The sequence below is a fragment of the Salmo salar genome, chromosome ssa13, assembly GCF_905237065.1.
Source record: "Salmo salar chromosome ssa13, Ssal_v3.1, whole genome shotgun sequence".
NCBI classification, from domain to species: Eukaryota; Metazoa; Chordata; class Actinopteri; order Salmoniformes; family Salmonidae; genus Salmo; species Salmo salar.
The window spans coordinates 43,663,783-43,678,340 of record NC_059454.1 but is presented as its reverse complement, the minus strand read 5'-3'; positions in this window follow the sequence as shown (position 1 = coordinate 43,678,340).

Genomic DNA, 14,558 nt, shown 5'->3' with positions numbered 1-14,558 from the left:
CAGCGAGACAGTGGAAGGACAGGTGGCTGTGAATAATCAGTAGGCTTAAAGTGACACCTCCCAATATGGCCGACACAAAGGGAGATGAACTGTGACTGTTGGGAGGGCAGAGAGATGACACCTTGTAACCCCAGAGACTCTGAACAGTGTTGCTGCAGTATTTGCAACCTAAACTCAGAAGCCTTCAAAGTGTACCTTAAAACCTTTTAACATTTGAACCTTTTAACCTTTTACTGCAAGGGTCTAAATCAGGGTCACACGGCGTGATTCTTGGTAGTCTTAAACACATCTACTTTGAAACAAAAGCATACACCTCACACACATGGTTATGGGCTTAAAAAAATTGTTGAAATGTATTACATTTTGAGTTTGCGTCCCAATATTACACTTTATATCACAGAAGACTAAAATGCGACAACACTGTTTGACATAAAAACACCGGATTTTCATCACAAAAAAGAGAATTATTTATGAATTTTGGAATTATGAAAAATATGAATAACATTCCAACCATCAGGCCAAAGAGGGCGATTTCTGTCATTAACGGCAGGAAAGGGTTCCACACCCTCAGAAGGTTTTGATCGTCTTAGTGACCCACATGAAAAGGTGTATGATAAATCTATCTGTATGATAGATTTAGAGTCCTCCTGCAGATATGAAATTCATTCAATTCAAGAAATTCACAGTGATTGATGTTTTCGACACAAACATGCAACTGACTGACCCATCTTCAGTGTTCATAAAGAAGCCTATGCATGAGGAAATCTAAGTCTATTCAGGAAGACTATTGAAGTATTATTTTTCTATTCTTCTAAGTGGTCTGTCTGTCTGTCTGTCCCAGTGAGTGATGAGTGAGTGAGGGGTGTACTGATGTTGAATAACTCTGTCAGAGAGAGATAGTGCCATGATGCCCAAGGACGGAAAACGACAACAGATGGTAGAAATAGAGAAAGTAGAAATAAGCTTCCGATAGGAAATGGAGCATAAAGCAATGTGTTATAGAGGGCAGCTTATGGAGACAGTGATGTTAATTTGGGATAGATAGCATGTAGCTCTACTAATCAACAACAATGTGGGCTGATAAGGGAGGGAGGAAGAACTCTACCAGTGTTTCTTTTACTCATTTCAGACAGAAGATGTGGTATATTACATGTAATAAAACATATAAGGAAATATTTATATGACCCCCTTTAAGAATTTTTTTTACTACTTATTTTTTTCATTTCACCTTTATTTAACCAGGTAGGCAAGTTGAGAACAAGTTCTCATTTACAATTGCAACCTGGCCAAGATAAAGCAAAGCAGTTCGACAACATACAAAAACACAGAGTTACACATGGAGTAAAACAACATACAATCAATGATACAGTAGAAAACAATAAGACTATATACAATGTGAGCAAATGATGTGAGATAAGGGAGGTGAAGGCAAAAAAGGCCATGGTGGCAGAGTAAATAAAGTATAGCAAGTAAAACACTGGAATGGTAGATTTGTTATTTGAAGAAAGTTCAAAGTTAAAATATAAATAATATGGTGCAAAGGAGCAAAATAAATAAAATAAATAAAGTAGGGGAAGAGGTAGTAGTTTAGGCTAAATTATAGATGGGCTATGTACAGGTGCAGTGATCTAGGAGCTGCTCTGATAGCTGGTGCGTAAAGCTAGAGAGGGAGATAAGTGTTTCCAGTTTCAGAGATTTTTGTAGTTCGTTCCAGTCATTGGCAGCAGAGAACTGGAAGGTGAGATGACCAAAGGAGGAGTTGGCTTTAGGGGTGACCAGAGAGATATACCTGCTGGAGCGCGTGCTACAGGTGGGTGCTGCTATGGTAACCAGTGAGCGGATATAAGGGGGGACTTTACCTAGCAGGGTCTTGTAGATGACCTGGAGCCAATGTATTTGGCAACGATTATGAAGCGAAGGCCAGCCAACGAGAGCGTACAGGTCGCAGTGGTGGGTAGTATATGGGGCTTTGGTGACAAAACGGATGGCACTGTGATAGATTGCATCCAGCTTGTTGAGTAGGGTATTGGAGGCTATTTTGTAAATGACATCGCCGAAGTCGAGGATCGGTAGGATGGTCAGTTTTACGAGGGTATGTTTGGCAGCATGAGTGAAGGATGCTTTGTTGCGAAATAGGAAGCCAATTCTAGATTTAACTTTGGATTGGAGATGATTGATGTGAGTCTGGAAGGAGAGTTTACAGTCTAACCAGACACCTAGGTATTTGTAGTTGTCCACAAATTCTAAGTCAGAACCGTCCAGAGAAGTGATGCTGGACAGGCGGGCAGGTGCAGGCAGCGATCGGTTGAAGAGCATGCATTTAGTTTTACTTGTATTTAGGAGCAGTTGGAGACCACGGAAGGAGAGTTGTATGGCATTGAAGCTCGTCTGGAGGGTTGTTAACACAGTGTCCAAAGAAGGGCCAGAAGTATACAGAATGGTGTCGTCTGCGTAGAGGTGGATCAGAGATTCACCAGCAGCAAGAGCGACATCATTGATGTATACAGAGAAAAGAGTTGGCCCAAGAATTGAACCCTGTGGTACCCCCATAGAGACTGCCCGAGGTCCGGACAGCAGGCCCTCCGATTTGACACACTGAACTCTATCAGAGAAGTAGTTTGTGAACCAGGCGACGCAATCGTTTGAGAAACCAAGGCTACTGAGTCTGCCGATGAGGATGTGGTGATTAACAGAGTCAAAAGCTTTGGCCAGGTCAATGAATATGGCAGCACAGTATTGTTTCTTATCGATGGCGGTTACGATGTCGTTTAGGACCTTGAGCGTGGCTGAGGCGCACCCATGACCAGCTCTGAAACCAGATTGCATAGCGGAGATGGTGCGGTGGGATTCGAAATGGTCGGTAATCTGTTTGTTGACTTGGCTTTCGAAGACCTTAGAAAGGCAGGGTAGGATGGATATAGGTCTGTAGCAATTTGGGTCAAGAGTGTCACCTCCTTTGAAGAGGGGGATGACAGCAGCTGCTTTCCAATCTATGGGAATCTCAGACGACACGAAAGAGAGGTTGAACAGGCTAGTAATAGGGGTTGCAATAATTTCGGCAGATAATTTTAGAAAGGGTCCAGATTGTCAAGCCCAGCTGATTTGTAGGGGTCCAGATTTTGCAGCTCTTTCAGAACATCAGCTGAATGGATTTGGGAGAAGGAGAAATGGGGGAGGCTTGGGCGAGTAGCTGTGGGGGGTGCAGTGCTGTTGAATGCAGTAGGGGTAGTTAGGTGGAAAGCATGGCCAGCCGTAGAAAAATGCTTATTGAAATTCTCAATTATAGTGGGCTTATCGGTGGTGACAGAGTTTCCTATCCTCAGTGCAGTGGGCAGCTGGGAGGAGGTGTTCTTATTCTCCATGGACTTTACAATGTCCCAGAACTTTTTAGAGTTTGAGTTGCAGGAAGCAAATTTCTGTTTGAAAAAGCTAGCCTTGGCGTTTCTAACTGCCTTTGTGTATTGGTTTCTAACTACCCTGAAAAGTTTCATATCGCGGGGGCAGTTCGATGCTAATGCAGAACGCCACAGGATATTTTTGTGCTGGTTAAGGGCAGTCAGGTCTGGGGAGAACCAAGGGCTATATCTGTTCCTGGTTCTAAATTTCTTGAAAGGGGCATGCTTATTTAAGATGGTGAGGAAGGCATTTTAAAAAAAATAACCAGGCATCCTCTACTGACGGGATGAGGTCAATATCCTTCCAGGATACCAGGGCCAGGTCGATTAGAAAGGCTTGCTCGTTGAAATGTTTCAGGGAGCGTTTGACAGTGATGAGTGGAGGTCGTTTGACCGCTGACCCATTACGGGTGCAGGCAATGAGGCAGTGATCGCTGAGATCTTGGTTGAAAACAGCAGAGGTGTATTTAGAGGGCAGGTTGGTTAGGATGATATCTATGAGGGTGCCAGTGTTTGCGGCTTTGGGGTTGAACCTGGTGGGTTCATTAATAATTTGTGTGAGATTGAGGGCATCAAGCTTGGATTGTAGGATGGCTGGGGTGTTAAGCATGTCCCAGTTTAGGTCACCTAGTAGCACGAGCTCTGAAGATAGATGGAGGGCAATCAGTTCACATATGGTGTCCAGAGCACAGCTGGGGGCAGAGGGTGGTCTATAGCAGGCGGCAACGGTGAGAGACTTGTTTTTAGAGAGGTGGATTTTTAAAAGTAGAATTTCAAATTGTTTGGGTACAGACCTGGATAGCAGGACAGAACTCTGCAGGCTTATGTGCAGGTATACATACCCCTTTTATACAGATCAGTGGTTAACTGGCAAATTGGAAGGGTGGGGGGTGTTGTTAAACCATGGGGGCTGTTTTCATTTAAAATTAGGGAGGTGTTAAACAATGGAAGTGGTAATGAATTGACCTGCAAAAAAGCAGAGAATCATTCACACAGACTCAATACCTGTACTTTGGTTACATGGTCTATGAAAATGCAGGAATCATGAGTAGGTCTTTAGGTGGTTTTTAATTTGCCATGTTTCTCACCCACTACCCCTTTCAGATATACAAAAAGGCTGGTATAAAAAAGCAGGCATTAGTTGGATTTTGGTCTGTGTATGAAAGGGATCTCTCTCTTGCTCTCTCTCTCTCTATAAGTACTGTATGTTCCAGTACAAAATTGCAACCTATTCCCTATATAGTGCACTACATTTGACATAGTAGTGCACTATGTAGAGAATAGAGTGCCATTTGGGACGCAATGTAATGTATCCCTGTCCCACTGCCAGCAGGTCACATAACCGCTGGCAGTGACAACCCTCACTAAGCCAAAGACACTGAATTAACGTACACTTCTAAATCTCTCTTGACGTCACATAGCCCTGTTATTGACGGCCAGATGGACCTCCCTGATCAAACTCTTTACCCTGCCGGCTGGCATACAGGAAACGGAGGGAGAGACAGGGAGAGAAAGTTGCCACAGCATCAGATGGAGAGAGAGAGCTGGACCTCCCTGACCAAAGCCTGGCACACAGCACAGCACAAGACGGGGAGAGACGGGCATAGAGATACATTAATCTCTATGGATGCTTGTACCACAGCATCAAATCATATCATGCGGCCATTTTATTGGTCGCATACACATATTTAGCAGATGTTATTGCGGGTGTAACGAAATTCTTGTGTTCCTAGCTCAAACAGTACAGGAATATCTAACAACACACAACAATTCACACAAATATAAAAGTAAAAGAATGGAATTAAGAAATATAGAAATATTAGGACGAGCAATGTTGGAGTCCGGAGTATAAGTATACATATACACTGCTCAAAAAAATAAAGGGAACACTTAAACAACACCTACTAGATCTGAATGAAAGAAATAATCTTATTAAATACTTTTTTCTTTACATATTTGAATGTGCTGACAACAAAATAACACAAAAATAATCAATGGAAATCCAATTTATCAACCCATGGAGGTCTGGATTTGGAGTCACACTCAAAATTAAAGTGGAAAACCACACTACAGGCTGATCCAACTTTGATGTAATGTCCTTAAAACAAGTCAAAATGAGGCTCAGTAGTGTGTGTGGCCTCCACGTGCCTGTATGACCTCCCTACAATGCCTGGGCATGCTCCTGATGAGGTGGCGGATGGTCTCCTGAGGGATCTCCTCCCAGACCTGGACTAAAGCATCCGCCAACTCCTGGACAGTCTGTGGTGCAACGTGGCGTTGGTGGATGGAGCGAGACATGATGTCCCAGATGTGCTCAATTTAATTCAGGTCTGGGGAACGGGCGGGCCAGTCCGTAGCATCAATGCCTTCCTCTTGCAGGAACTGCTGACACACTCCAGCCACATGAGGTCTAGCATTGTCTTGCATTAGGAGGAACCCAGGGCCAACTGCACCAGCATATGGTCTCACAAGGGGTCTGAGGATCTCATCTCGGTACCTAATGGCAGTCAGGCTACCTCTGGCGAGCACATGGAAGGCTGTGCGGCACCCCAAAGAAATGCCACCCCACACCATGACTGACCCACCGCCAAACCGGTCATGCTGGAGGATGTTGCAGGCAGCAGAACGTTCTCCACGGCGTCTCCAGACTCTGTCACGTCTGTCACGTGCTCAGTGTGAACCTGTTTTCATCTGTGAAGAGCACAGGGCGCCAGTGGCGAATTTGCCAATCTTGGTGTTCTCTGGCAAATGCCAAACGTCCTGCTCGGTGTTGGGCTGTAGGCACAACCCCCACCTGTGGACGTCGGGCCCTCATACCACCCTCATGGAGTCTGTTTCTGGCTGTTTGAGCAGACACATGCACATTTGTGGCCTGCTGGAGGTCATTTTGCAGGGCTCTGGCAGTGCTCCTCCTGCTCCTCCTTGCACAAAGGCGGAGGTAGCGGTCCTGCTGCTGGGTTGTTGCCCTCCTACGGCCTCCTCCACGTCTCCTGATTTACTGGCCTGTCTCCTGGTAGCGCCTCCATGCTCTGGACACTACGCTGACAGACACAGCAAACCTTCTTGCCACAGCTCGCATTGATGTGCCATCCTGGATGAGCTGCACCACCTGAGCCACTTGTGTGGGTTGTAGACTCCGTCTCATTCTACCACTAGAGTGAAAGCACCGCCAGCATTCAAAAGTGACCAAAACATCAGCCAGGAAGCATAGGAAATGAGAAGTGGTCTGTGGTCCCCACCTGCAGAACCACTCCTTTATTGGGGGTGTCTTGCTAATTGCCTATAATTTCCACCTGTTGTCTATTCCATTTGCACAACAGCATGTGAAATTTATTGTCAATCAGTGTTGCTTCCTAAGTGGACAGTTTGATTTCGCAGAAGTGTGATTGACTTGGAGTTACATTGTGTTGTTTAAGTGTTCCCTTTATTTTTTTTGAGCAGTGTATATATATACACTACCAGTCAAAATTTTGGACACACCTACTCATTCAAGGGTTTTTCTTTATTTTTACTATTTTCTACATTGTAGAATAATAGTGAAGACATCAAAACTATGAAATAAGTAACCAAAAAAGTGTTAAACAAATCAAAATATATTTTATATTTGTGATTCTTGAAAGTAGCCACCCTTTGCCTAAATGACAGCTTTGCACACTCTTGGCATTCTCTCAACCAGCTTCATGAGGTTGTCACCTGGAATGCGTTTCAATTAACAGGTGTACCTTGTTAAAAGTTAATTTGTGGATTTTCTTTCCTTCTTAATGCGTTTGAGCTAATCAGTTGTGTTGTGACAAGGTAGGGTTGGTTTACAGAAGATAGCCCTATTTGGTAAACGACCAAGTCCATATTATGGCAAGCACAGCTCAAATTAGCAAAGAGAAACTTTGAAAGTTTCTTCAAGTGCAGTCGCAAAAACCATCAAGCGCCATGATGAAACTGCCTCTCATGAGGACCGCCACAGGAAAGGAAGACTCAAAGTTACATCTGCTGCATCTCAATATCAACTGTTCAAAGGTAACTGTGTGAACCAGGCCTTCATGGTCAAATTGCTGCAAAGAAACCACTACTAAAGGACACCAATAAGAAGAGGAGACTTGCTTGGCCCCCCAAAAAATGAGCAATGGACATCAGACCAGTGGAACTCTGTCCTTTGCTCTGATGAGTCCAAATTTGACATTTTTGGTTCCAACCGTCATGTCTTTGTGAGACGCAGAGTAGGTGAACGGATGATCTCTGCATGTGTGGTTCCCACAGTGAAGCATGAAGGAGGAGGTGTGATGGTGTGGGGGAGCTTTGCTGGTGACACTGTCAGTGATTTATTTATAATTTAAGGCACACTTAACCAGCATGGCTACCAAAGCATTCTCCAGTGATACACCATCGCATCTGCTTTGACCTTAATGGGACTATCCAGTGCAGATTTTAGCATGTAAATCTTGGTTAAAAAAAAAGAAAGTGCCAGCAAACACACTACACAACACTAAACAATACATTAATTGCACTGTAACGATGAGCACCGATACAATGTATCTATAATTTCTCTTCGTCATTTCTCTTCATATGATTTGCCAGTAGACTGTCAACTTGATTCATGATGATGACTGCTAGCTAAGATTTTGAAAGTATGATGTTGACATGATTAGTCCAATCAAAGCTACTGTACATATAACGTGATTGGACTTCATTTTATCTGTGACCAATGACCTTGAGCCTTCTTGGATGGACACTTCTAATGTAACTCTATGGCAGCACATAAGGGGCTAGAATTTCCTATGTCTACCCTTATACTTGGCGGTGACGTAGTGTCCCCATGAGAGAGAGAACACTGAGCCAATCACGGCGCAACACTCCGTATTTTCTGCTGGCTTGCCCCACTACTACAGAAAGCACTGAGCTAGGCTGAAACACCTGCATTTTGGAGCTGCCTTACTCAAGAAAACAAAAAGGAGACCATGTTTGCATGCGGGTTTATTAACTCATTGATATATATATTTTTCTACATTGTTTGCAAACTAATATGTGACACGTACTATTAATGCCAAAATAACATAAAAAACAGGCAAGCAAAAAATGTGAGGCTCAAAACGCCCTGAGTGACGGGTCGCCACTGGGACTATCATTTGTTTTTCAACAGAAATCGACACAATTCTGTATACATCTGGCCCTTCTTTGGACACTGTGCTAACAAACCTCCAAACGAGCATCAACGTCATACAACACTCCTTCCGTGGCATCCAAATTCTTTTAAATGCAAGTAAAACTAAGTGCATGCTCTTCAACTGATTGCTGCCCGCACCCTCCTGCCTGACTAGCATCACTACTCTGGACGGTTCTGACTTAGAATATGTGGACAACTACAAATACCTAGGTGTCTGGTTTGACTGTAAACTCTCCTTCCAGACTCACATTAAGCATCTCCAATCCAAAATTAAATCTACAATCGACTTCCTATTTCGCAACAAAGCCTCCTTCACTCATGCTGCCAAACATACCCTCGTAAAACTGACTATCCTTCCGATCCTCAACTTCGGTGATGTCATTTACAAAATAGCCTCCAACACTCTACTCAGCAAACTGGATGTAGTCTATCACAGTGCCATCCGTTTTGTCACCAAAGCCCCATATACTACCCACCACTGCGACCTGTATGCTCTCGTTGGCTGGCCCTCACTACATATTCGTCGCCAAACCCACTGGCTCCAGGTCATCTATAAGTCTTTGCTAGGTAATGCCCCGCCTTATCTCAGCTCACTGGTCACCATAGCAACACACACCCGTAGCACGCGCTCCAGCAGGTATATTTCACTGGTCATCCCCAAAGCCAACACTGCCTTTGGCCGCCTTTCCTTCCAGTTCTCTGCTGCCAATGACTGGAACGAATTGCAAAAATCACTGAAGCTGTTGTCTTATATCTCCCTCTCTAACTTTAAGCATCAGCTGCCAGAGCAGCTTACCGATCACTGTACCTGTACACAGCCAGTCTGTAAATAGCACACCCAACTACCTCATCCCTCTTGCTCTTTTGCACCCCAGTATCTCTACTTGCACATCATCATCTGCACATCTATCACTCCAGTGTTAATGCTAAATTGTAATTATTTTGCCTCTATGGCCTATTTATTGCCTTACCTCCCTACTCTTTGTCACGTCCTGACCATAGAAAGCTGTTATTTTCTATGGTAGAGTAGGTCAGGGCGTGACATTTTTTTTTCTAGTTAATTTTTTCTATGTTATGTTCTAGTTTAGTATTTCTATGTTGGGTTTTTGTTTGGGATGATCTCCAATTAGAGGCAGCTGGTCATCGTTGTCTCTAATTGGAGATCCTACTTAAGTAGGTGTTTTTCCCACCTGGGTTTGTGGGAGATTATTTCTGAGTAGTTAGTGTATGTTTCACCTCTGCGTCGTAGTTTGTTGTTTTGTTCTTTAGTTTCTGTTTATGTATTGCATAGTTTCACAGTGTAAATAAAATGTGGACCGACACACACGCTGGACTTTGTTCCGCTTCTCCTTCCTACGACAACCATGACACTCTTCTAGATTTTCACACACTGTACATAGACTTTTCTATTGTGTTATTGATTGTATATTTGTTAATGTGTAACTCTGTGTTGTTGTTTTTGCCGTACTGCTTTGCTTTATCTTGGCCAGGTCGCAGTTGTAAATGAGAACGTGTTCTCAACTGGCCTACTTGGTTAAATAAAGGTGAAATCATAATAAATAAAATAAAAAATAAAAAGTCCTGAACAGTAGTTGCAAACAACAACAGTGTGCCACCAGCAGACGGCGGTGTTGACCTAGTATGACTAGTCTAATACATTTGGCTGGGATTGAATGTAATATTCTGTAGCTGCAGGAGATCTGTCTCTCTCTATCTTTCTAGCTCTCACTCTCTCTTTCCCTCTCTCTGCCATCCTCTCTCTAGTTGTATACCTGATGGTACGGCAACTGCACCGTCCCCAACCACAGGGCTCTCCAGAGGGTGGTGCGGTCTGCCCAACACATCACCGTGGGCATACCGGGGCCTGCCCTCCAGGACATCTACAGCACCCGGTGTCACAGGAAGGCCAAGAAGATCATCAAGGCCTGTTCACCCCGCCACTATTCTAGAAGGTGGAGACAGTACAGCTGCATCAAAGCTGGGACCGAGAGACTGAAAAACAGCTTCTATCTCAAGGCCATCAGACCACTTCCAACCAGTACCCTGCCCTGAACTTAGTCACTGTCACTAGCCGGCTACCACCCTGTTACTCAACCCTGCACCTTAGAGGCTGCTGTCCTATGTACATAGACATGGAACACTGGTTACTTTAATAATGGAACACTGGTCACATTAATAATGTTTACATAGTGTTTTACCCATTTCATATGTATATACTGTATTATAGTCAAGGCCATCCTATTCAACTATTGCTGAACATATACTATTCTATCCACGTATTCTTCAGATATACTATATATACGTTTGGACACACCTACTCATTCAAGGGCTTGTCTTTATTTTTAGTAGTTTCTACATTGTATAATAAAAGTGAAATAACACATATGGAATAATGTAGTAACCAGAAAAGTGTTAAACAAATCAAAATATATTTTAGATGTTAGATTCTTCAAAGTAGCCACACTTTTGACATTCTCTCAACTAGCTTCATGATGAATGCTTTTCCAACATTCTTGAAGAAATTCCCACTCATGCTGATCACAAAAAGTCCATATACAGTGTGTGCAAATGGCGTAAGGAGGTAAGGCAATAAATAGGCCATAGTAGCGAAGTAATTACACTTTAGCAAATTAACACTGGAGTGATAGATGTGCAGATGATGATGTGCAAGCAGAAATACTGGTGTCTAAAAGAGCAACAAAAAAAGTTAATAAAAACAATATGGGGATGAGGTAGGCAGTTGGATGGGCTATTTACATATGGGCTGTGTACAGCTGCAGCGATCGGTAAGCTGCTCAGATAGCTGATGCTTAAAGTTAGTGAGGGAGATATCAGTCTACAACTTCAGTGATTTTTGCAATTTGTTCCAGTCACTGGCAGCAGAGAACTGGAAGGAAAGGCGGCCAAAGTAGGTGTTGGCTTTGAGGATGACCAGTGAGATATATCTGCTGGAGCGCGTGCTACGGTTGGGTGTTGTTATGGTATTTGTAGTTGTCCACACATTCTAAGTCAGAACCGTCCAGAGTAGTGATGCAAGTCGGGCGGGCGTCTGCGGGCAGCGATCGGTTGAAGAGCATGCATTTAGTTTTACTAGCGTTTAAGAGCAGTTGGAGGCCACTAAAGGAGTTTTGCATGGCATTAAAGCTCGTTTGGAGGTTTGTTAACACAGTGTCCAAAGAAGGGCCAGAAGTATACAGAATGGTGTCGTCTGCGTAGAGGTGGATCAAGGAATCACCAGCAGCAAGAGCGACATCATTGATATATACAGAGAAAAGAGTCAGCCCGAGAATTGAACCCTGTGGTACCCCCATAGAGACTGCCAGAGGTCCGGACAACAGGCCCTCCGATTTGACACACTGAACTCTATCAGAGAAGTAGTTGGTGAACCAGGCGAGGCAGTCATTTGAGAAACCAAGGCTGTTGCGTCTGCCGATAAGAATACGGTGATTGACAGAGTCGAAAGCCTTGGCCAGGTTGATGAATACAGCTGCACAGGGCTGTCTTTTATCGATGGTGGTTATGATATCACTTAGTACCTTGAGCGTGGCTGAGGTTCACCCGTGACCAGCTTGGAATCCGGATTGCACAGCGGAGAAGGTATGGTGGGATTCGAAATGGTCAGTGATCTGTTTGTTAACTTGGCTTTTGAAGACTTTAGAAGGGCAGGGCAGGATGGATATAGATCTGTAACAGTTTGGGTCTAGAGTGTCACCCCCTTTGAAGAGGGAGATGACCGAGGCAGCTTTCCAATCTTTAGGAATCTCGGACGATACGAAAGAGAGGTTGAACAGACTGGTAATAGGGGTTGCAACAATGGCAGCGGATAATTTTAGAAAGAGTGTCCAGATTGTCTAGCTCAGCTGATTTGTACGGGTCCAGGTTTTGCAGCTCTTTCTGCTATCTGGATTTGGGTGAAGGAGAAGCTGGGGAGGCTTGGGCAAGTAGCTGCGGGGGGTGCGGAGCTGTTGGCCGGGGTTGGGGTAGCCAGGAGGAAAGCATGGCCAGCCGTAGAGAAATGCTTATGGAAATTCTCGATTAACGTGGATTTATCGGTGGTGACAGTGTTTCCTAGTCTCAGTGCAGTGGGCAGCTGGGAGGAGCTGCTCTTATTCTCCATGGACTTTACAGTGTCCCAAAACTTTTTGGAGTTAGAGCTACAGGATGCAAATTTCTGTTTGAAAAAGCTAGCCTTTGCTTTCCTAACTGACTGTGTGTATTGGTTCCTGACTTCCCTGAAAAGTTGCATATCGCTGGGAATATTCGATGCTAGTGCAGTCCGCCACAGGATGTTTTTGTGCTGGTCGAGGGCAGTCGGGCCTGGAGTGAACCAAGGGCTATATCTGTTCTTAGTTCTAAATTTTTTTTAAAGGGGCATGCTTATTTAAGATGGTGAGGAAATTACTTTTAAAGAACAACCAGGCATCCTCTACTGACAGGATGAGGTTAATATCCTTCCAGGATACCCTGGCCAGGTCGATTAGAAAGGCCTGCTCACAGAAGTGTTTTAGGAAGCGTTTGGCAGTGATGAGGGGTGGTCGTTTGACCTCGGACCCATAGCGGATGCAGGCAATGAGGCAGTGATCGCTGAGATCCTGATTGAAAACAGCAGAGGTGTATTTGGAGGGCAAGTTGGTCAGGATAATATCTATGAGGGTGCCCATGTTTACGGATTTAGGGTTGTATCTGGTGGGTTCCTTGATAATTTGTGTGAGATTGAGGGCATCTAGTTTAGATTGTAGGACTGCCGGGGTGTTAAGCATATCCCAGTTTAGGTCACCTAACAGAATGAACTCTGAAGATATATGGGGGGCAATCAATTCACATATGGTGTCCAGGGCACAGCTGGGAGCTGAGGGGGGTCTATAACAGGCGGCGACAGTGAGAGACTTATTTCTGGAGAGATTCATTTTTAAAATTAGAAGATCGAACTGTTTGGGTATAGACCTGGAAAGTATGACAGAACTTTGCAGGCTATCCCTGCAGTAGATTGCAACTCCTCCCATTTTGGCAGTTCTATCTTGACGGAAAATGTTGTAGTTGGGGATGGAAATCTCAGAATTTTTGGTGGCCTTCCTAAGCCAGGATTCAGACACGGCTAGGACATCAGGGTTGGCGGAGTGTGCTAAAGCAGTGAGTAAAACAAACTTAGGGAGGAGGCTTCTGATGTTAACATGCATGAAACCAAGGCTTTTATGGTTACAGAAGTCAACAAATGAGAGCGCCTGGGGACACACATGGCCTGGGTTAACCTCTACATCACCCGAGGAACAGAGGAGGACTAGGATGAGGGTACGGCTAAAGGCTATCAAAACTGGTCGTCCAGTGCGTTGGGGACAGAGAATAAAAGGAGCAGATTTCTGGGCGTGGTAGGATAGATTCAGGGCACAATGTACAGACAGGGGTATGGCAGGGTGTGGGTACAGTGGAGGTAAATCTAGGCGTTGAGTGACGATGCATCTCTGGAGGCACTAGTTTTGCTGGATGAGGTCACCGCATGTGTGGGAGGTGGGACAAAAGAGGTATCTGAGGCATGTTGAGTGGGACTAGGGGCGCCGCAGTAAAATAAAACAATGATAACTACCCCAAACAACAGTATACAATGCATTTTGACATTAGAGAGAGACATAAAGTGAGGCATATAGCAATCACAGGTGTTGATGGGGAGAGCTAGCTAAGACAATAACGGGTAAGACAACAACAGCTAATCAGCTAAGACAACAATAACAGATAAAATGGCAATGAATGGGCAGAGAGGGTCAGTAAACTACACACAGGGCCTGAGTTCAAGGCTGGGGCCGACAGATAAACAAAATAAACAAAATGGAGTACCGTGATTAATGAACAGTCCAGCAGGCATCAGCTATGTAGCCAAGTGATCATAGGGTCCAGTGAACAGCAATAGATGAAACAGGGAAGCTGTTAGGTAGTCGTTACTACGCTAGCAAGCGGGAGACACGGCGTTCATAAAGTTAGCAGGCCGGGGCTAGCAGAAGTGTCTTCACCGA